The sequence below is a fragment of the Mustela lutreola genome, chromosome 14 (assembly GCF_030435805.1).
Source record: "Mustela lutreola isolate mMusLut2 chromosome 14, mMusLut2.pri, whole genome shotgun sequence".
Lineage (NCBI taxonomy): Eukaryota > Metazoa > Chordata > Mammalia > Carnivora > Mustelidae > Mustela > Mustela lutreola.
The window spans coordinates 29698423-29722648 of NC_081303.1; positions in this window are offsets into that span (position 1 = coordinate 29698423).

Here is a 24226-nt window from a genome sequence, read left to right on the forward strand (position 1 = left end):
TATATTAACACCCATACCCTTCTATCTCATCTGCATGTCCAATACAGAGCATGTATGATTTCTATTCATTGCTATGTTGTGGTGAAGAGATTGTCTGAAGTAGTCCTATATTTATGCAGGTAGATCTTAAGCTACGGTGCTCTTGTTTATTTACTTGTTCGTGATCAGTATGTCTGAAAGATGGTAACTATTGCATCAGGTATGACGATTAAAAAATATTATTGGTGCCTGATACACTGTGATGAAATAGGTAAGTCGATTCATAATTTGTTAATTAAATTAGAAAAAAATTCCTTTGGATTTTTCCTTTATTAAGAGTTGTTTTTTTAACGAATTCCTTGGGATGTTTTTTGTGTAATATATATCACATGCCTCAACCTTTAAATTTGAATGTAGAAAAGAGTTATCAGAATGAGCCTAGAAAATATTGTTATGAAATATTTGTGTTCTGTTATATTATGTTAACTTAGGAAATAATGGTAGTTATTTTTATTAGCATTTCCTACTTTCCACATGCCCTTACAGATGAGATATCATGTTTTTCCTACTCTTTTTATCGTGGTTGTTATATTCTTCATGATCAATAACAATCAATGAAAATTCATAACATTAATTTTCCTTGGGAAAGTGATATTTTAGCAACAATCCATGACCAAGAATTTTAGCTGTTGTTCTTCCAGGAGATGAGATTATCAATGTCCCCAAAATTTCAAGAAATAGAACTTATTAATTGTGTTGGTTGATGTTTATTGTCTCTGAACTTAGAGGTGCATAATTCAATTTAAAATTTATTTTGGGGGGGCCTGGGTGGCTCAGTGGGTTAAAGCCTCTGCCTTTGGCTCAGGTCATGATCCCAGGGTCCTGGGATCGAGCCCCGCATCGGGCTCTCTGCCTAGCAGGGAGCCTGCTTCCTCTTCCCTCTCTCTCTGCCTGCCTCTCTGCCTACTTGTGATCTCTATCTGTCAAATAAAATAAATAAAATCTTTTAAAAAATGGAGTGGACCTTAGGGGGGTGCTTATCTGAAATTGAGGGACATTATAAAAAAATAAAAAATAAAATTTATTTTGAATTGAAAACAAGATCTTACTGAAGTTTAGGCATCCCACTTTATATCAGGCCTCCAGTACATTCTAATTTATTTATAGAAAATATCATAAACATGAATGTCACTTTTCCTATTGCATTTATACTGAAACTGCAATGACTCAAAGATGTCAGATCTGAAAAGCACTACCTTTTTATAATTTCTGTTTCCTAGGAGGAATGGATATACCATTTTAGCACAATTATCCAACAGTATTCAAAACCACCATGAATTTTAAAACATAGTTATTACACCCTAAAAATCAAGTATGAAAATGTATAGACAACCAAATCTCTATCTGTAAATGAAATACTCCCACACAGACGGGTTTTAAAACTTTCTAACTTAAGGAATTTGATAGCACAGACTCAGGGTAGTAGTTTCAGTGCCTACAGTATACTTTCAGGGTGAGAGTAATGTAGGCTCTGAGTCACTTTCTGCCTAGAGATGACCTAATAGTGGTTCTGGCATTGTTTGTTTGTTTTTGAAAATACGTTCCTGGGCGTCATTCAGAAAATGCAGAGTTTGGCAATCTATATAAATTAAGGATGATCTTTTTGAATGTTTGTCTTTCACTACATCAAATTAACATAATTGGACAGAAATTCCACTAAATTAAGCATTGTTAGGAAACGTGTAAATTGGAGCTGCTCAAATTAGTTGCTCTTTGAACTAGGTGCTGTTGGTTCAGGATTAGATAAGGAGTTTGAAGGAAAACCTAAATCATTGCTTCCTTTTTTGAGAGAGTCTTAGCATATTTTCTTAAAATTAGCTGAAATAAACAATGTGTTTAGTCACAAAGTGATTTGCATTTTTGCACAAACTCCCTATCTCCTTGAGAATTATAACAAATATGTCATGAAACATCATTGATCTTTACTTTGTTACACTGCTGTAAAGTACATTCAGAGTTGCCAGTTAAAAGTGTTAGTGTTGAGATGAAAGGTAATGCATTTTTCTTCACTTCCATGCAAATGAACAGAGTAATTTATTATGACACAATGAAGACAAAAAAATTGACAATGAGTTCCAGATTTTAAAAATCACTTGCCATTCAATCCAAATTTTGAGTTTGATCAGTTACTGAACACTTTATAATGCACCCCCGGTAATTTTACAGAGATTATTTTTTTCTTACCAATTCTTGATTATTCTGTCTTGCAATGCAGAGAAAGCTAACTAATTTAAAATAAACTTCCGCTAATTTTGATTGTTATACACTTAAAATTGATTAATTTCCATATACATAGTTTAAAATGTTCACAATTTACATTAAATATATATTCTGTGTATACCTTGGAAAAATTATACTGAAAATTGAAATTAAAATGATGTTGTATATAGCTGCAAGAAGCCGCCTGTCCCATTTCATCTTACTATATAAGTTGTGTCAGGTAATTTATAAAATCCCTACTGCATAACAAGTCTATTTTTTGTTGGAATGGGTAGTAATGTTTCTTCTTATTTCTAAATAAGAGTTGGTCTATGAGTGCATCTGCAACTGTATTTTTCCTAAGTGGCCTCATGGTCTTGAACTGAGAAAGCTCAGAACATTAAACATCAAAATAATATATTTTAACATAATTAGACATCAAGGAAATGCAATTAAAATGACACTGAGATATCACTACACACTTACCAGAATGGCTAAAATAAAATATAATGACAAGACCAAAAGAAAACAATATACCATTTGATGATACACAATGGCAAGTTGTACCATAACTAAACCATCTCAGACTAGTGTAGTGTTAAATTTGTTTTTCTAAGCAATGTTTTGGGTCACTTACCACTTTTCAAGGATATAAAGTGCTATCATTTTACTTAAAACTGTGAAATTAGGTCAGATTTAAATTTCAATTTATGTTAAGACATTCTGTAAACTGTGTTAAACTTTGACATTTGTTCCCTCTGTTCTGTGAATAACACTATATCATATTCTGAAAAATACACTAATTTTCATTTTGAAAAATATCCCCTTTTCCTCTTATGGTAATTATTAATATGAATTAATAGTAGAATTTGATATGGTTCCATATGACCATAAATACTTTATTGTATATTATCCAATTTAATAATGAATATAATGTACTTCTTTGGACAATTTTTAAAGACCAGTCTACTCTTAAAACAAAAAAATGGAGACGCACTTCTTTAGTTCACACAAATTTCATCTTATTATATATAACCTCAGATAAATTTCAACAAATCATAATTTATTAAAATTATGTCTACTTAAAAATCTCATAGAAGAGTAAAACCATCAAAAATAAAAATAAACACACACAACACACACACATCACCCATGTATTGGCAAATCACAATTGCTGTATCAATACATTAGGCATTCCACAGTTAAGGGCTATCAAAATTTCCATCAATGACAAGAAGATTTGTATCCAAATGGACTGATTTTCCAGAATCCAAGAAAAAGTCTCCTAGGGTTTATTTAAAGATAAATATTTGAACAAATACTTCTTAAATTTAGGAAATTCAGAACATACGATTAAAGAATATTTGCAGTGCAGACTATATTCAATCCTTCCTTCAAAATGTGCCTTTGAGTACATAATTCTGTTTTCTCTATCTAAATTGAGCTGTCCTGCAAGGAAGTTTTCCAAAATGTGTTTCTCTGTGTGATAAATGTTCTAAGACCTAACATGCTTCATTGTATTTTTACTGTGCTCTCAAATTTAATCAATAATTTGGCTTGATGTATAATATCTAGTTTCAAATATCTTTTCCATCTATACAAACACCCAGCTGTCTCCTTTAAATGCTATTTCTATTGAGAATTCTGCTGTCAGTATTATTCTTGTACATTTTAGGTGATCTGTTATTCTCTTGGGCATCATTTATGCTCTTCTCTGTTTTTGATATTCTTAAAACTCACCATAATGTATATGAGTGGTTTTTTGTGTGTGTGGTTTTTGTTTTGTTTTGTTTCTGATTTCTCATGTTTGGCATCATTTTAAGTCTGGTATCTTTTATCTTTCTTTAATTCTCCAAAATTTATCTCAGTACTTATTTAAATATTTTCTTTATTTTTTTTTCTCTTCTGCTGCATTTGGGCAGAAGTCATTAATTTGTTTGTTTGTTTGTTTGTTTTTCCCCTCATTTATTCATTTTACAGCTATATTCATCTTAGTCTCCATTTATTATATTCTTTATTTCAACAATTTTCACTTAATTTATATTCACAGTATAGTATCTTTCTTTTCTTTGTATATGTATATCATTATTTTATCATATACTTTTAAGCTATTTTTAAAAATATTTTATTTATTTATTTGACAGTGAGAGATCACAAGTAGGCAGAGAGGCGGGCAGAGAGAGAGGAAGGGAAGCAGGCTACCTGCTGAGCAGAAAGCCCGATGTGGGGCTTGATCCCAGCACCCTGAGATCATGACCTGAACCGAAGGCAGCGGCTTAACCCACTGAGCCACCCAGGCACCCCTTTTAAGCTATTTTTTAAAAGTACAGTCATTCTCTTTTTTTTTTTTTAAGATTTTCTTTCTTTATTTATTTGACAGAGAGAGATCACAAGTAGACGGAGGGCAGGCAGAGAGGGAGAGAGAGAGAGGGAAGCGGACTCCCTGCTGAGCAGAGAGCCTGATGCAGGACTTGATCCCAGGACCCTGAGATCATGACCTGAGCTGAAGGCAGTGGCTTAATCCACTGCGCCACCTAGGCGCCCCTAAGCTATTTTTTTAATTCCTGTTCCAATAACACTTGGATTGCCATATAAAGTTAACCACATCATCTTTTTTAGGTAAGTGATTGTACTTTTTATGTGCATAGTTATTTTGGTCCATGAGTTCAGCTTCTCTCAGGATCATCAAATCTCTGTAAAGTCTGGGTATGCTACGATTTTCTAAGCAACAATAAAATACTTTGAAACCTGGTAGCTTAATTATAATAATGTTTTCTTTCTCAATCATTCACAATAGTATTATATTCTGAGTAGCTTCCTTCTATTTTGCAGCTATAGTGTTTGGAAAAACTTGAATTGTGATATCACTGTGATAATGTGAATTAGTCAGGGTTTTTCAGAGAATCGGGAAGAGAAAAAAAGGAAGATATTCTCCAGGGCCAACTCAAAAGTGACTATTAAAACATCTGTCCAAATTCAATTGAACAAAACTCAGAAATGCCATCTCCAGTGAAATACAAAGAAGATTATATATAGTTCTGTGCACACACATCTCATTTGACCCAAAGATGTACATGAATGAAAGACTGAAGGCCAATCACCACTCCATGGGAGAATAAAAAATAAATTTACTAATGAGGCCAAGATTTCAGAATCACAAATACTTCAGAACTAATAATAACTGCCTTTACTTGATGTTATTCTATAAGATAAATCCTACAATCAAGTTTCAATTTTAAATTCTTACAATTTTAAATTCTTAAATCCTTATGAAGAAGCATCATTTGGAGGGAGCAGTTTTCATAATTTATCATCCATCAGCCTTTTTTTTAAGATTTTATATATTATTGGACAGAGAGAGAAAGAGAGAGAGAGAGAGAGATCACAAGTAAGCAGAGGGGCAGGCAAGCAGGGAGGGAAGCAGGCTTCCTTTTGAGCAGAGCCCGATGTGGGGCTGGATCCCAGGACCCAGAGACCATGTCTTGAGATGAAGGCAGAGGCTTAACCCACCACCCACGTAATGAGAGAGCCACTCAGGTGCCCCTCATCCATCAGTCTTAATTGATTGGAGGAAAATGTGTGGAGGAATAATGCCTTAGGGAGCTAATCTCTCTAAAGAATTTTCAAGTCTTTACCCCTTCAAAGTTTTTGTACAGTTCTGATAGCCTCTAAACATCCAGCTGATTTCTACAGTGACAGGCCTGTTAAAACCTGTCTTCAAACCAGGAATAGAGCTTGAAACATACCAGTCAAGAGCAACTTTGAGTCTTTTTTTTTTTTTAAGATTTTATTTATTTATCAGAGAGAGAGAGAGAGCGAGAGAGAGCGAGCACAGGCAGACAGAATCGGAGGCAGAGGCAGAGGCAGAAGCAGGCTCCCTGACGAGTAAGGAGCCCGATGCGGGACCGATCCCAGGACGCTGGGATCATGACCTGAGCCGAAGGCAGCTGCCCAACAAACTGAGCCACCCAGGCGTCCTGCAACTTTGAGTCTTTTAAGGAATTTATCATCATTTCTTTGTTTTTGGTTAATATCTGAAATAGTTCCATATTACACTTGCATAATTTCTCCAGAGCTGACTTTGAAGGAGGCATTCAGTTCCAACTAGTTCCATATTTTGGCAAGAACTATAATTCTATATAAAAAAAAACATATTTTAGGGCGCCTGGGTGGCTCAGTGGGTTAAAATCTCTGCCTTCGGCTCAGGTCATGATTCCAGGTTCCTGGGATTGAGTCCCACAGTGGGCTCTCTTCTCAGCAGGGAGCCTGCTTCCATTCCTCTCTCTCTGGCTGCCTCTCTGCCTTCCTGTGATCCCTGTCAAGTAAATAAATAAAATTTTTAAAAAACAAATTTAATACCAGTTATTCATGTTTATTAACTAAGATATCACTATACAAATAATACAAACAGTTGCTGTTTATTAATACCTTCAACCAAGATCAAAAAATATGTCATATTTTCTCCAAAAATTTTATATCATCTGATAGGTCAGATATATATAAAATTACATTTAAAGTTTTAAAAATATCAGCAAATATTTTCATTTAAATGCAAATTTGAAAAAAATCTGCTTTTCTAAACACGACTTTTTATCCTATATTTTTGAATTTTGTTGACAACTGATAAAATGTTTAGCAAGACTATAAATGTTAGATCGAAGAAAATGATTAATAGATGTAGGTTCAAATTATTATGTTTCATTAAAAATGATTTAGTCTTTGATGAACATCTGTTTGGTAATATGTTGTATCCAGATATAGTAAATTAATGACATATATAAAATTATACGGAAATGACACCTTCCGTTCCATTATGAGTAGAGCTTTTAAAATGCTATCTGCCACAACCTGTCATCTTGTCATTATGTAGCATTATGTAGCATTTAAAAAATGTATACTCTTCACTTCGAAGTCTTTTAGAAATCTAAAAGATGACTTTCTATGGTTTGTGTTTCCATATTACTTTATTGCCAGTATGAACAAATCCACATGCTTTGATTCAAAGGTAATAAATTCCTCTTATTTGGAAAAATGATGTTTATTTTTGTTCTCTCACCCTTAGCAGGTGGTTTCATTTTAGCACACTTCAGAGTTATAATTTCATGCTTATTAAAAGCATTTATTATGGTATACATAGATGAATGAAACTTTTATTTTATTAAATTATTTGCCAAAAATCTGTTATTATTAAAAATGTATTTCCTTTGAAGGGTTATTTTAGAGCGTTCAGAGAGGATCTAGGAGTGTGGTATTATGCAATTTTTAAGTAGGTATGAAATGGTTATTTATATGATTGTTTCTTTAAGGCTTATGTATATTGTCCATTATATGCTATAAAATATTTTGAAAGTAAATTTAAAGTATGTTTTACACAGTTTATTTTTTGGAAAAAATATTGAAATGACTTATGAAATTCAGTATACTCTCAACATTAATTTATTTTGAAATTTACCAGTTGTCTACTGAACCTATTATATGGCAGATATTACTTCAGACTACACTGGTCAATGAAATACTTGGCTTTGTAGAACTTTTATTTTAATGGGTGAGACAATTAAAAGCAAAACCTTAATAAAAGTTGCATAGTGCATTCAAAAATGATGAGTACAATGGGGAAAAACAAAAATTCGATCAGGGTGAAGAAAAATCAAGGTTGCTAGGCAGGGGTTGGGGAGTTAAAATTTTTAATAGGAAGATCAGAGTAGTTACAATGAAGCTGACAATTGAACAAAGGTATGGAAAGGTGATGTATTTGCCCAGAACTATCAGCAATAAGGTCACTCCAGACAAAGGAATTGGCTATCTTGAAGGCCATAAGGTTGGATCATGCCTGGCATATCTGAGGAATAGCAAGGAGGCCACTGTAAGTGACTGAAGAGTAGCAGGGAAAGAGGTCACAGAGGTTAAATGAGTGGCTAGATCATGTAAAAGCTTAGAAGTCATTGTAAAACTCTGGCTTTTATATGTGGAAACTTACTGTGTGATAGAATTTCTGCTAATAACTGAGAGTTCAAATGTCCATAAAAGTTCAAGGATTCTTGTTCTAGTAAGACAGAATAAAGAAAAAGAGTTCATATTTTCACATGGTGTAACAAATGCTCGGAGATCCAAGTGTAGGAAGCTATGGGAGCACAGAAGAAGGCACTAAAATCACACCAATATATTTGATGACTGTGACTATATATAAATTTGTATTTTCTAGATTTTTTATAGTCATGGAATCACACAGTATATACTATTCATTGCCTGGCTTTTCTTTTCTCAGCATCATTACTTTGAGAATCTCCAATTGTAAAGAGCTCATTTTGATGTTGAATAGTAATCTCTTTAATGAATAGATCATAATTTGTCTTTACTCTATTGATGGACATCGATGAACATTTCCACTGTTTTCAATTCTTAAAACTAAAGCTGCTATGAAATTCATATACAAGTCCTTGTATGAACATAGGGTTCGTTTCTCTTGGTTAAATGCCTAGAAGTAAAATGGCTATTTGTGTAACTGCAACATATTTTGCATTTAAAAAAATTTTCAAACTATTTTCCAAAGTGGTGGTATCATGATATATGCCAACAACAGTTTAGATTTTTTGTTGCTTCCCAATCTAGCTCAGACGAAGTACAATTAGCCTTTATAATTTCAGCCATTCTAATAATTATGTAAGCATGTCTCATTATGATTTTAATTTGTATTTCTTTAATGTCTAAATGTTGAGAAATTTGTCATGTGCTTATAAGCCATCCATATCCTTTTAGTGACATGTCTCTTCAATAATTTTCTTCACATGTAAAATTGGATACTCTGTTTGGTTATTAGTAAGATTTTTTATTTTTATTCATTTTTTAATAATCAGAGTAGATGTCCATTATCAGATATATAATTTGCAAATCCCTTCTCCATCTTTACGGTTTCTCAATGGAGCTTTGATAGCTGTGTCTTTCAAGAAATATGCTACTTCTTTCCTGGTACACGGAGGTATGACTAGAACATTATCAATGTTGACCTTTGCAAAGAAAATCATGGCTTAAGATATAGGTAGTCTGCGGTTGTTGGGAGTGTTCTGTAATATCAAGCATATCTAGTTAGTTGATAATTTTGTTCAAGTCTTACATATCTTACCAATTTGATGACCATTTGTCTATATAATCTTAAAATAAGGGTGTTGAAATTTTTTTCCATTTCTCTTCTAAGGTAGAAGTTATAATTTTTGTTCTTAGTTTTTCCCTATATATCCCCAAATCTGTTATTAAATATTAAAAGTCAAGAATTATTATACTCCCTGATGAATTCATCCTTTTACTCTACTGTAATTTTGACTTGATCTTTATGTCTGATAAAGAAATTTGCTTTAAAGTCACTTTTTATTATCTTGATATAACCACCAAAGTTATAGTGTGATTAGTGTTAATATAGCATATTTTTTCTTTTACTTTTTAAAGCACTTCTATATTTAATCCTGACAAAGAAACAAAACAGCTTTTTAACTCTGGAATCATCTTTCTAAATAATCTTTTTTTTTTTTTTTAATGAAGCAGTAGCAATTTTTGTTAAGGGACCTAAACTGAAAGTAGGTTTAGAAATCTATTTATTTATTTATTTATTTATTTATTTAGTAAAAGATTTTATTTTGTTTATTGACAGCAAGAGAGAGAGAGAGAAGAAGAAGAAGCACACAGCAGGGCGAATCACGTGCAAAGGGAGAGGAAGAAGCAAGCTCCTTGGGGTGCAAGTAGTCCCATGCAGGGCTGGATCCCTGTACACTGGAATCATGACCTCAGCCAAAGGCAAACATCTGCTTAAACAACTGAGTCGTCCGGGCACCCCTAGAAAATTAAAATTAAAAAAGACCTTTTAAAAACATTTTGTTTCTTTCTTGATTTTTTTTTAATATTATTTATTTGACAGACAGAGAGACAGGAAGAGGAACTATAAGCAGGGCAGAGAGAAAAGGAGCAGCAGGTTTCCCACTGAGCAGAGAGCCTGATGTGGGGCTCCATCCCAGGACCCTGGGATCATGACCTGAAAAGAAGGGACACTTAAGGAGGAAGCCACCCAGACACCTCTTTTCCTTGTTTTAAATATATGGCAATTGATGCTTCCCAGACACGAGGAGCATATTACCCATTGATTTAATCTTTGATAACAACCTATTTAAAAATGTGTGTAAATATATACTTACTCAGATATATACACTTTGTGTTTTCTTCATAGTTTGGGGCTGGACCCCATGGTCACAACACTGCTTCCAGTCTTTGCCTTCCCATCTTTTGATACCAGGTATTTGGTCAGCAAAGCAAATTAGTATCAAAATTAATAAGCCCTTGGCACCATATCTCTGGAGCAGGGGTTGCTCTTAGCCAAGGCCCAGAGCAGTTGACCTCCCCTCGCTAGTGCTATAGCCCCAAGGACTAGGTCCCTGCCACCAGAACTCAGTCTTACATGTTATGCTAAGCAGACAAAACCAAAACAGGAAAGCTCCGACAGCTTTCACTGGCATGCCTCATCTCCAACTCCCTCGACGTCCAGGCAGTACCAGATGACAGGGAGGGGTCTTGGTCCAACATATGGGGGGGAAGGAAGTAGCCACGAGCAAGTACCTGCCATTCTGTTCCTTTCTTTCATGAGCAGGTTGTAAGGAGGAGGAAGAGGAAGGGGAAGAGAGGTGAACTTCAAGGGGTGAAGGCCTCAGGTAGGCAGCTGGCTCCTGCCAGTAGGAAAGGGACAAAGGAGAAGGCAGTGAGTCTTGCAGGGAGGGTGGGGGGTAAGGGTTACAGCTTATAATGGAATCTGGACAGGAGTAATAGGTATACTAGTCATTTGAGTCCACCATTGGCAAGCTGGGCTGGGTGTCAGGGCAGATAGGCCTCCCTGGGTAACAGAACATGAGAGAAGGTGGAATTCTTCTCTGAGGAGCAGGTGGAGCTTTGGGTGTTTGGAAAGCATAGACAGTATTGTTCCAGGGCCAAGGACAGGTCCGGGTACTCCTGGTTGGAGGTCAAGGCCACAGTATGATCCAGGTCTTCTACCAGCAGCTTCAAGGTACCACATGCCAGCCACGCCTCATTATTGTGTATAACTCTCTGGTGCACTTATTGGCTTATCCATCAAATGACTCCTTCAGCAGCTTGAAAACCACCTCCACAGGCACTCCAGGATATGGGAGGCTTCCAGAGTGAATATTTTGCACAGGATCACCCCACAAGTCCAGAAGTCACTCTGGTGGATATAGATCTGGTCAAACATGGCCTTAGGGACCATCCACTTCACAGGCAGTCCACTGTTGGTTGTCTTTTTATAGTAACTGATGTGGTGATATCTCTGGCAAGGCTGAAGTCTGAGATCTTCATCATGTTGTCCTTTGTCACCAGCACTTCCCTGGTGGCCAGGTCTTGGTGTATGCACTTCTTGGAGGCAAGGTACTCCATGCCTCAGGCTACCTGGTAGGCACAGGATACCAGGTCCTTGGAGGAGAGTTGCTCTGCTGCATTGTGGCTGATATTGTAACAGTACTCCAGGTCAGGAGGCCTCTGGGCCTGCAGGTACTCCTGTATGTTGTCTTTGGAGGCATATTCCATGAGAGTGTACGAAGGACCATCCTGTGTACAGGACCCAGCAGGTTGTTGGTGTCCTTGTGCTGCCCAATCATCTTCATCATCTCCATTTCTGAGATTAGGTTTGACAGGTCTTTCCTTGTTGCATCTGACTTCAACATCTTCACAGACACTTTAGTCAAATGGTTGGATTTGTCTTTGTCCAGCCCAATGGCCTCCTCCAACACCACCTGCCCAAAGTAGGCCTGTCTTAGGGGTCTGCCTAAACTGCCTACAACCAGCCTGCCTCAAGGCAGTTATGAACTCTAGATTATCCTCAAAAACATTAAACCACAAGCTAAAAATTCTCTTCACTAGGTCTCTGTCGCAGGTCTAATTTTCTTATCTTTCATCATTTATCTTTTTCCTAATTCTTATTTTCATTATACTTTATTTTCCTTCCAGGTGTTTCCCCTGGTTTCTGAATGCTGTTTCATAGGGAAGAATTATCCTGTCATAAAATTATTTCTTGAGCATTCATTACATCTCTCAGTTAAAATGGGTTCTTTTATGGTATTGATTCATTTGAGTTTTCTCAAAATGGGAAGAATTTTCAAAATGGCGTTTTCCTCAAGGTTCAGAGTATGTCTTAGCCTCATCTTTACTCTTTTTGAAATTCACTTTTCAAACTCTTGTCCCTCTTATCTTTTTAAATTAAAATATTTTATTTTTACTTTTTTTTTTATTTGAGTATAGTTGATATTCAGTGTTACATTGGTTTTAGGTTTTCAATATCTCCATACATATTCTATGATCACTACAAATATAGCCACCATCTGTCACCATATAACACTATTATAATATCATTGACTATATTCTCTACACTGTCCCATATCTCTTTTTAAAATCTCTGATTTTTATGTTTTCTGTTATTCCAATTTTCGACCATCATTTTACTTGGTTACTTGAATAAAATATGCCTGATTACACACTCTTTGCTGAACACCATAGCATTTGATTTATAGTAGTCTTCTTCTTCTTCTTCTTTTTAATTAACATATAATGTATTATTAGCCCCAGGGGTACAGGTTTGTGAATCGTCAGGTTTACACACTTCACAGCACTCACCACCACACATACCCTCCCCAATGTTCATAACCCCACCACCCTCTCCCTACCCTCCTCACCCCCCCGGCAACTCTCAGTTTGTTTTGTGAGATTAAGAGTCTCTTATGGTTTGTCTCCCTCCCGATCCCATCTTGTTTCATTTACTCTTTTCCTGTCCCCCAAATCCCCCTCATTGCACCTCCATTTCCTCATATCAGGGAGATCATATGATAGTGTCTTTCTGTGGTTGACTTATTTTGCTAAGCATAATACCCTCCAGTTCCATCCATGTCAACGCAAATGGCAAGATTTCATTTCTTTTGATGGCTGCATTGTATTCCATCGTATATATATATACCATTCATTTGTTGATGGACATCTAGATTCTTTCCATAGTTTGGCTATTGTGGATATTACTGCTATAAACATTTGATGCACGTGCCCCTTTGGATCATATAGCAGTCTTCTTTACCTCTATCAGAACCCCAGGAAGCTTTATTTATTTATTTACTTACATAAACAGATGATCCAATACAACGTTTTTTGATGTTCAAATGTATTATAATGTCTTACCGATTAACACTATGCTTACTGCTCTCTTTCACTGTCTGACTAAATCCTCATCATCACTATACCATTTAATCAGAAAGAACATTTGAACTCAGAGTTCTCTCCATATCAAGGAATGAATACTCCACCCTTCTGTTTGTGCAGGTAAAATAAATGTTGATATTGTCTGTCCTGCACATACCCCATCCTGTTCACCAGAATATTCACCATCAAAATATATACAAAATGAAAACCATACCTCACCACTTCTATTAACACCCAGCATGCTAAAAACACCATCATATGTTCCTGAATTATTCACTTGATTGATAATCCCACTTCCACACATACTGCACTCCTTTCTCCCTGCAAATTTATTTTGGTACAGCAATTTAACCTAAAAATCAAGTCAGATGATTTTATTCTGTTGTTGAAAGTCTTTTGGTATCTTCCCCTTTCATATTAAATAAAAACTGAAGGCGTTTCAATGTACTAGAAGGTCATACATCAATACGTTCTTCCTCTCTCCACCACTAAGAACTCCTCATTGGCCTCCTTGCATTTCCTCAAGAGTAACAGACCAGCTCTTCACACAAAGTCTATATACTTACTTGCTCTGCCTAGAGCAATCTTTTCCTTTAATATTTGTATAACACTCTCCTTCACTTCCTGGGTCTTTGTGCAAATAACATCTCATAAATGAGATATAACCACCCAACACAAAATAAAATTAACTTTCATCCCAGCATTCTCCAATGGCTTTTACCTTTCTTGTATTTCTTTGTAACACTTATCACCATCAACCATCAATCATTATTCTATTACTGGTTTATTTTCTTATTTGAGACAGAGAGAGAGAGAATTGGGAGGGTGTGCAGAGGAAGAAGAAAACACCCCACTGCCTAGAAAGCCTGCTGGGGAGTTACATCCTAGGACCCTGAGATCATGACCCAAGCCAAAGGCAGTCACTCAATGGACTGAGCCACCGAGGTGCCCCTCTATTATTGGTTTATTTCACTATTATATTTCAAAAGAATGTAAGCTCTTTGTGGTCAGGTGTTTTATATGTTTTATTAATTGAAGTATTCTCAGAAAGGTAGCTGGCAGATTGTAAAGGATCACTAAACTGTATTTTGTTGTTATTATTGGGCTCCTTTATGGTCTTTACATCTTACGCTAGAAGTCTATCCTTCAGATGTAAGCAATAAGAATAGAGCCCTGCTGCCTGTTCAAATGTGTAAAAAGCCTGTATTAAGTGGATATTTTAAAAGCTAAATGAATGGCTTAATAGTTGTATATAGGGGGAAAGGGAACATATTTTCCACAGTTTAGAAGTGGAGTTCTTTTATAGAGTTCTTGTACAAGCCTACACTATTGAACGATAATGGGCAGTTGTACATTACAATTATACAAACACTTTGGTAATTTATATCCTTTTTTTGTAATTCATGACTGGATCATTTAATTCCTAAGGAGCATTATAGCATTTCAACTTTTCATGTTCAATAAACTTATTGGGGTTGCTACCTTTTTTATTCAAATGGAGAAATAGTCATGATTTAATCTAAATAAAGTGTTATTGATTGTGTTGTTTTCTAGGAATGAGTTGCACATGTTAGTTTAAAAGTTTTGTTAAATTTCCAAGTCTGTCACTGATAAAAGCCTTTTGTAGATTAGTAACTTGATCAAAACGGAAAAGTTATGTAACACCAATTGTTATACTATCTTTGTTTCCATCTTGCATTGTAATAACACTCATCTTAACTCTATTTAAGACAAATCATTGCCAGATGGATTTCTCGCATTGATTGCATGATATGAAATCTAGTATAACTAAAAGTTTTTGGTTTTAGTAGCATATAAATCAATTCAGAAAAATATATGTATTTGAATATAAGATAAAGTTTTAAATTATTTGGCAATAGTAAACTAAACTTTTTTTTTGTAAATTTTTATTTTCTAAAATTTCATTGAGCTCTTTTGCAATAAGAAACAAGTTACAAAAAATTAAGTTTTATTTACCCCAATTCAAAATTATTAGGAATATAATCATAGAGGTTGAAGTATTTAAAATATTGAACCCAAAATATTTTATTAGGTAAATTCATGAATCCTGAGCATTCACTGTTAAAATATACTAATACTATTGATAGACTGGTAGAAGCCTAAAATTAAATATTTATTAAATATTTATATCCATATCTTTTCATGGCATGGTAATTCATTTCTCTAGCATTAAATAATATTCCATTGTTTGCATGTACTACACTTTATTGACCTTTCACCTATGGAAGGATATCTTGGTTGCTTCCAAGCTTTTGTCAGTTATGAATAAAACTACTATAGACATCTTTGTGGGTATAGATTTCATCTTCTTTGGATAAATACCAAGAACTGCTACTGCTGAATCATCTGGAAAGAATATGTTTAGTTTTGTAAGAAACTGCCAATTTGTTTTCCATTCTTCATTCTCAATAGACCTGGAAGAACATTGCTGTTGCTCCACATCCTCACCAACATTTCATGTTCTGCTATTAGTGCTCTGGATTCTGGGTATGTACTGGTGTCTCTTTTTTGTTTTAATTTGCATTTTCCTGATGACATATGATGTGAAGCACCTTTTTATATGCTTATTTGCCATCTGTAATATTTTCTTTTGTGAGGTATCTGCTAAGGTCTTTGGCCCATTTTTAATCAGGTTTTTCCCCCATTGTTGAGTTTTAAGGGGTCTTTGTGTATTTTTGATTAACAGTCCTTTGCCAGATGTGTATTTTGCAAATTTTTTCTCATAGTCAGTGCTTTGCCTTTTCATTCTCTTGGCATTGTGTTTCATAGAGTAGACATTTTTAAATTCAGTGCTTGTGCTTTTGTAGCTAAAGGTATTGCCAAAACCAAGGTCATTTAAATTTTCTTCTATATTACCTTCTACATGTTTCATGTTTAGGTTTATAATCCAATCTGAGTTAATTTTTGTGAAGAGTGTATGATATCTGCCTGGATTTATTTTATTTTATTATTTTATTTTATTTTATATTTTTACATTTAGCTTCACCAGTTCTCCAGAACCATTTGTTTAAAATATTTTATTTTGCTCTCTTGTATTGCTTTTGCTTTTATATTAAATATAAAATATAATTGATAATATATATTCTGTTGCTTTAATCTAGTCTTTCTGTGGTATTACAATACCCTGCTTACAATTATCGCTATGGTAAAATTTTTTTAAGATTTTATTTATTTATTTGACAGAGAGAGAGATCACAAATAGGCAGAGAGACAGACAGAGAGAGAGTTGAGGAGATGCAGGCTCCCTGCTGAGCAGAGAGCCCAATGCTGGACTCATTCCCAGGTCCCTGGGATTATGACCTGAGCTGAAGGCAGAGGCTTAAACCACTGAGCCACCTAGGCGCCCCCATCGTTATGGTAAACTTTGAATTCAGTCCTCAGTCTTTGTTCTCCTTCAACACTATGTTGAATATTGTGAGTCTTTGCCTCTCCATATAAACTTTAAAATAAGTTTGTTAATATTAAAAAAAAAAAGGAACTTGCTGGAATGCATTAATTGTATAGATAAACTTGGAAACCAGTGACCTCTTGAGCTTAGTAGGAGATAGACCGTGGACATCAGTTGTCACAGTGGTGCCTCTGGCAGAACTTATTGCAAATCCCTAGGCAAAATGAGACCTCAAGGATCTGAGAGAATGTCTAAGAAGTACTTGATACATCCCTTGGGTATGGTTTATTGAAGTGTCCACCTGTCTGTAAGCTGGGGAATCTAGATAAGGGAGGGAAAATTAGTTATGATAAAACATATCAACAAACATCAATAAATTTTGTAAAACTAATTGTCATGGCTCATATACAATATGACCAACAGAGGGACCATCAGAAGGAAAGCATCAGTTATGTTTATTGTGAAACTTTTTATTCAAAATAAAGCAATGTGAGGGGAAGACACAATGAGAAAATTACCATTTTTTAAATGGTTAAACTTCTTACAAAATGGAATAGGTTTTATATTCTAAGTAGTATATTGAAAAGTAAAACATTGGGGCGCCTGGGTGGCCCAGTGGGTTGGGCTGATGCCTTCGGCTCGGGTCATGATTTCAGGGTCCTGGGATTGAGCCCTGCATCGGGCTCTCTGCTCCGCAGAGAGCCTGCTTCCCTCTCTCTCTCTCTCTCTCTCTCTGCCAGCCTCTCTGCCTACTTGTGATCTCAGTCTGTCAAATAAATAAATAAAATCTTTAAAAAAGAAAAGAAAAGAAAAGTAAAACATTAAAAAATAAAATTTTAATTAAAAAATTTTGTAATTTAAAACAAAGGTTAAAAATAGCAGAACCATTTTTCTTATAACTGGAAAATACATTGTATATATCTATCAAAAATAACTTGTCATGGGGGCGCCTGGGTGGCTCAGTGGGTTAAAGCCTCTGCCTTCGGCTCAGGTCATGATCCCAGGATCCTTGGATCGAGTCCCACATCGGGCTCTCAGCTCAGCAGGGAGACTGCTTCCTCCTCTCTCTCTCTGCCTGACTCTGCCTACTTGTGATCTCTGTCAAATAAATAAATAAAATCTTTTATAAAAAAAATTTTAAAAAATAGCTTGTCATGTCTGGAATCAGGAGCATATGGAAAAAATAATATCTGAGGACAATACTTCTGCCATGTTTTGTGCCTTGTTAATATTTTTAAACAGTCAGGCAACTTTTAGCTTTATTGAAATACCTGCTAAGATACCAGCAGTGCCTTTTGGAGCCCTATGACTATAAAAATTAATTGCAAATATTCAAAATGTTTACTATGGTGTCACTATTTAGGGCCACCACCAAGTATGTTTCAGAAGTAGGCATAACTGTTACTCTTCCATAAGGCAAAAGGGCATATTTTCAGGAGTTCCATCTGCTGTACCAGGAGGTAAATCAAGTAATGATTTTTGTCTATAAAATAATTCACATTCCTCATTCCACATTATAATAATAAAAACTAGGAGGAGACTAAAACAAACAAACAACTACAACTACAACAACCAGCTTTTCCTTCAGTGGAAAAGTAAATATAACCTTATGAGTAGCCTGAAATTTATTTTTAAATATTTTTAAGATAAACGTTTTTGTTAGAAAACCATATATTTTATATTACTAAGAAATAACAGGCAAAGTTTTATTAACTTCTAAAAAGTCTAGTTACTTCTATTTATCTATGAACTCATCTCTTTATGAACTAGAACATGATCACACCTATTCTATCTACCCAAGTTTGTATGCTTTGGTTATTTTATGTTTGCTATTTCCTTGCTTAATTTTTACAATATTTGATACATAATAGTATCTTTAAGTCCATCTATGGTTTCACAGAATTTGTTTGAACTTCATAAAAATGTACCATACTTTTTGCACTCTCCTTGTTTTACTTCTCTATTAGCTTTCCAAAATTTATTCACTTTAGTGTGTGTAGCTATCATTTATTTTTATTCCTCCATAATGCTATGTTTACAAATTTGTATTTATCTGTACTTTTAAAAATATCTTAATTATATACCATTTCTCATCTCACGTAACACTCATGTTACTTCTACACTTATCAGATATTATGTAACTGAAAACCACAACTCAGCAACAATAGAACACCATTTTTCAAAATTAAATGGCTTACCAGAATTCTTTAATTCTATCCTTTATTTGTATTAGATGACCCTTTATTCTGGTATTTGGCATTGTTCATATGGAGGAAAGCTTATAAGTTGATATTCCATAAATAGAAGGATTTATTATGATTGATTAATTATTTTCATTTAGAATGCATAGAATATGGTTGATTTAATATTTCCTTCTTACTCTCTGCCTGGAACATAGTGCTATCTATGTAATAGCCACTAAAATATTAAGTTAATTACCTAGACTTTAAACTGCATATGAATAGGAATAACATACAGAACTCTTCTCAGATTGGGACACCTGGGTGGCTCAGTCAGTTAAACGCCTGAGCCTTTAGCTCAGGTCATGATCTTAGGGTCCTGGGACTCAGTTCTGCAACAGATTCGCTGCTTAGCCGGGAGTTTGCTTCTCCCGCACCCTGCTGCTCCCCCTGCTTGTGCTCTCTCTCACTCTCTCTCTTACAAATAAATAAAATTAAAAAAATAAATTCTTCTCAGATAGCTAATATAGAATATCGTCTTTGTATTCATCAAAGGGAAAGTGCCATATAATAATGAAATTCACACTACTTCAAATTCATTTTTAACCAGTAAGAAAGTACTGGAAAGAAGCCAAAAATGTCTTCAATGAATTAAAGAAATAGATTGATTTTCAATATCTTAATGTTTCTAAAATAAATTGCAAGATTTTTATACTAGATATCAGTGTAAATATTCATTATACAAGGATATTCTAAAAATAAACCTGAGAAAACTACTTGACATATATGATGACAAAAACGAGTTTGACAAAAGTCAGTTTGGGTAAAACTTATAACACCTACCACCTGAAACTCTTGTTCTATAATTTAATTATTTTAATTTACAAAAATACAAAAATAATATATCAGAGTAAGTCTATTGATAGCTTTGAACGTATGCTCTGGTTGTGCACTGTTTACTATTTAAAAGGGAATCAAATATGTGATGCTTATGGTGTGACTATATTAAAATTCAACAAGTTCAGAAGCATACGAGGAATAGAATAAAGACAAAAGATGACCCTTACTTATCCTAAAGATAGACAATGGTATATATGTGCTAGTTGGGGAGAGAATCCAGTCAGTAGATGGAGGATGTGGTAGTGGAAAAAAAAAGACACATCGTTTTGGTTGAACGTTTAGCACTATATTTAATAAAGTGAAATTGTGTGTTAATAGCCTTGATAAAATCCAAAAAATATTTTCAATTCATTGAAGATTATTTAGGAAAAACTTGAAAAATACAACTTGATAAGGATTCCAATAAAAGATTCATAAGCAATACAAGTTTCAGAATTTTTAGTGTATTTTCCCTAAAAAGCCATTTGATTTAAATTAAAAAGAATTCTATTTACCTGCCACTTAAATAAGAGGAAATTATTTGATTTTGTAATAAGTCAATAAAATAAATTAACATATCTTTAGAAAACAGATATGCACACTAATTTAAAAAGAATAGTGCTTAATCTGTTCAGCAAACATTTGTAAAATTCTTTGCCATCAGCTAGCTCTGGAGTTCTGCTAGTTGAGTAAGGCCATGTATGTTACTGCTCAGAGTACTGACGCAAAGCAATTGTCCCCTTCACATCCATTTTTTGCTGTTGATATGTCATGCTATGTTGTTTAGAGATCCATAGATGGCCCTACATGAAGGCCTTTTTTTTGTGTGTATATGGGTGACTGTGATTTAACTTTCAAATCAGATGGCTCCTGATTTACAATGATTCAACTTATGATATATTTGGCAATGATGTGAAAGTGAAAGTGATTCAGTAGAAACTGTACTTTGAATTTTGAATTTGGGTCTTTATAAAAAGGCCCAGTAACATATGGTATGGTGCCATCTTGTGATGCTGGGCAGCCGCAGTAGGCCACAGCTCCCAGTCAGCTTCAAGATTACAGGGGTGAACACCTGATAGTCTTGCAACCATTCTATGTATAACCATTCTTCTTTTTTTAGTGTAATATTTAATAAATTGCATGTGATATTTGATACTTTGTTATAAAATAGGCTTTGCTTAAGATGATTTTGCCCAAATGCAGGCAAATGTAAGTGTTCTGAGTATGTTTAAATAAACTTAAGGTAAGCTATGATATTTGATAGTTTAGGGGTATTAAATGCATTTTCAATTTTTTATGTGTTTCTCTGTACATAGCCCCCTTGTAAGCTGAGGAACATCTCTATATGTATATGTAGCCTTGGTATGGCTTACATATTATTGGCATGAAACATCTAGAACAGTACGTGTGCCATATAATAGTCTACAACATCAAACAAGTTTCTTGAAAACTTGTGCCAAAGGGGTTATGTCTTTAAGGATTCTTATTTCAGAAGGGTTCTCTCAAACGTAAGATTTTTCAGAAGTTAAGTGAAAATCTGACCAAACTAAACATTTTTCCATTTTCCCTAGTGAGCAAAGATAGCTAAAATCTATCTGCCATTTTCAACACTGTACTCAACGATTATAATTCTAATTTAAGAACAGATTATTTATATCAAAACCACATGTTGGCCTAATCTTATACAATATTCATAAATCTCACTCACAGCATTGGACACTTTTATTTGTTGAGTCTATATGGTACTACGGACATTCATCTTTTTTGACCTCATAGCCTCATGTATGTCTATACTTTTGAAAATACATGCATCATAGTTCCATTGTAAAATGTCTGGGTTGTAAAATGTGCTATGCTATCAAAATGGGAATAAGAACATACAAATGACCTGATGTAATGAACTGGACCAGATTGCCAGATATCACATTTCATACCAGAAAGATTCAGTGGTAAGTTTTAAAATGGCCAGCTATACTTCGACTGAATTATAACTCATTTAACTTCTTTCTTTGTGTACAGTATTATACATTAGTCAGTATTATAGTAAATAAGTACTTTGGACAGATATAAATATGCTGTAATGAAAAATGTTTTTCTTCTTTCTTTTAGTCCTTTTTACTTGTAAGACTAGCCACAAATACCATGCCTCCCCCAAAATAATTTGCAATCCAAATTTATCTCTAAATGAATTTATTGCACAGAAAAAAAAAATATATATATATATACACTTACAGTAGACATGTTCAAAAATAGTTACACAACAGCAGGGCCCTATATGTAAGCAGTATAGTTGTTTTGTTTTGTTTTGTTTTTTTCTTTAAAAAAAAAAGTGGTTATGTGAAATATTGGAATTTTATTTCCAGGCCTAGTATTTCAAGACAGTGAACTACACTTACGGTGTCCACAGCCTCTTGTTGGCAGTATGATTTTATTGGCTCCATGGAATAACAGCAAGAATTTACTATTGCTTCTTTCTTTTATGACACACACAGAAAAACAAAATTGACACACTTCCTCAAGACCAACCAGAATCATTTTAACCTATCAAAATTGATGGGAGGCCTTCACTGCCAAAGTCACTGCTGGGTTTTCACAATTCATTGCAGACAATCTGCTACTCCCATTATGATAAAGGAGAGAAGAGTCATAATCAGGGAAGAAAGCTAGATTAATACTTGTAATTATCATTGAATTATTTAGCCTGCTATAGGATTATTATTATTAGTGTCATTTCATAATTTTCTCTCATTGTATTAAACACAACTGTGTATTAAACACAACTGTAGTACTCACAACTGTGAGTAATTACCCTACCTAATATTTCTCTGTATTGGCTATCTAGCAAACATTCATGAAAATATCCATTAGCCACACATATAAAATGCTGCATTATGATGCTGTTGAATCAGAACATACCACTACCTGATCCTGTAGCTCTTTGAGGATTTGCAAATCAATTAATTCTATGTTTATTGGATTCTTCCCATACATTTAGAAAATTTATAATAGAGTCCATGAACATTATTAGTTTTACCATTTTAAACCAGCAATCACACTTTGATTTTTACAACAAAAGCAGAAATATAAACACACACATTTGGATCAGTTTTCTGTTAGTCTGTCTGGACTTCAAAATCCTATTCCTCAAGATAATGCACACCAAAGTTCTGGATTAAATAAGAAATTAGATGGCACCTGAACACTTGGTTTAATATTCTCAAAAGGACTATGCAACTTATTTCTTACATTATGACATTGTTTTACAAAGATCCACACTTTTATAATGTTAGTATTTTTAATAATCAATAAAGTCAATTAATCATGATTAAAATTCAAACATAAAAATTTCTACTTTTTGCTTTTGCCCCCTCCATTTAGAACTTATTTATAGCCTGATAATTCAAAGGTCCCTATGTTTATGAAAATCTGGACAGAAATAGCTCTAAGATCCCATTCAGAACTTGATATTAATCTAAGTCTTTTGGCTCCATTTATCCTGAGAGCAAAGAGTAGGACAAAGGATTGGAGTACTGTTAGTTTATCTGGGAGATTATCCAAGGTAGAAAAGAATGGGAAAGTGATACAGTGAAGAAGCAACTTTGTCAAAGAGGTACATTGTTGATATAATTGTTGTGGATAGAAAATGAAGGCTTGCTTTTACTGAAAGGTCCTGAGAAACTTCTTTAAGTTGTCCTCATGAAGACCTGAAAACTGGCAATTTTACCTATGGTTCTTATTTCCACTTCACTGAGAGCTGTCCTCAGAGGACTTTAACTCTTCTACACTTTTGGGTTGTGTTGGAGACATTCTAAAATGAGAGAGAGAACATGAGATGCTATCAGAGTTAAGTAACTGCAATTTCCCATGGAACTATCCACCACAGGTTTGGCTATAATCAGGTGTTGGGCCTTGATATCAGAGGGATTTGAGGCAGTATCATTTTAGGTTAATCAATATATCTGAAATTTCCAAAAACTTCAACTGATGAAACATTGATTATAAATCTATAAATATAACAATAAATCTACAGTATTCAAATTATTTTCATAGAAATACACAAACAAAGCATCAATGGATTAATATTTAAATGTTACAAAATACTGAACTGAAAGAATTTGGTCATATAACAACATGTAAGAAGTAGAACTTAGGTTTAGGTTAGAACTCAGGATGCATTTGAGACTCAGTTAAGAAATTGAATGGAGGGACGCCTGGGTGGCTCAGTGGGTTAAGCCACTGTCTTCGGCTCAGGTCATGATCCCAGGGTCCTGGGACCGAGCCCCAAATC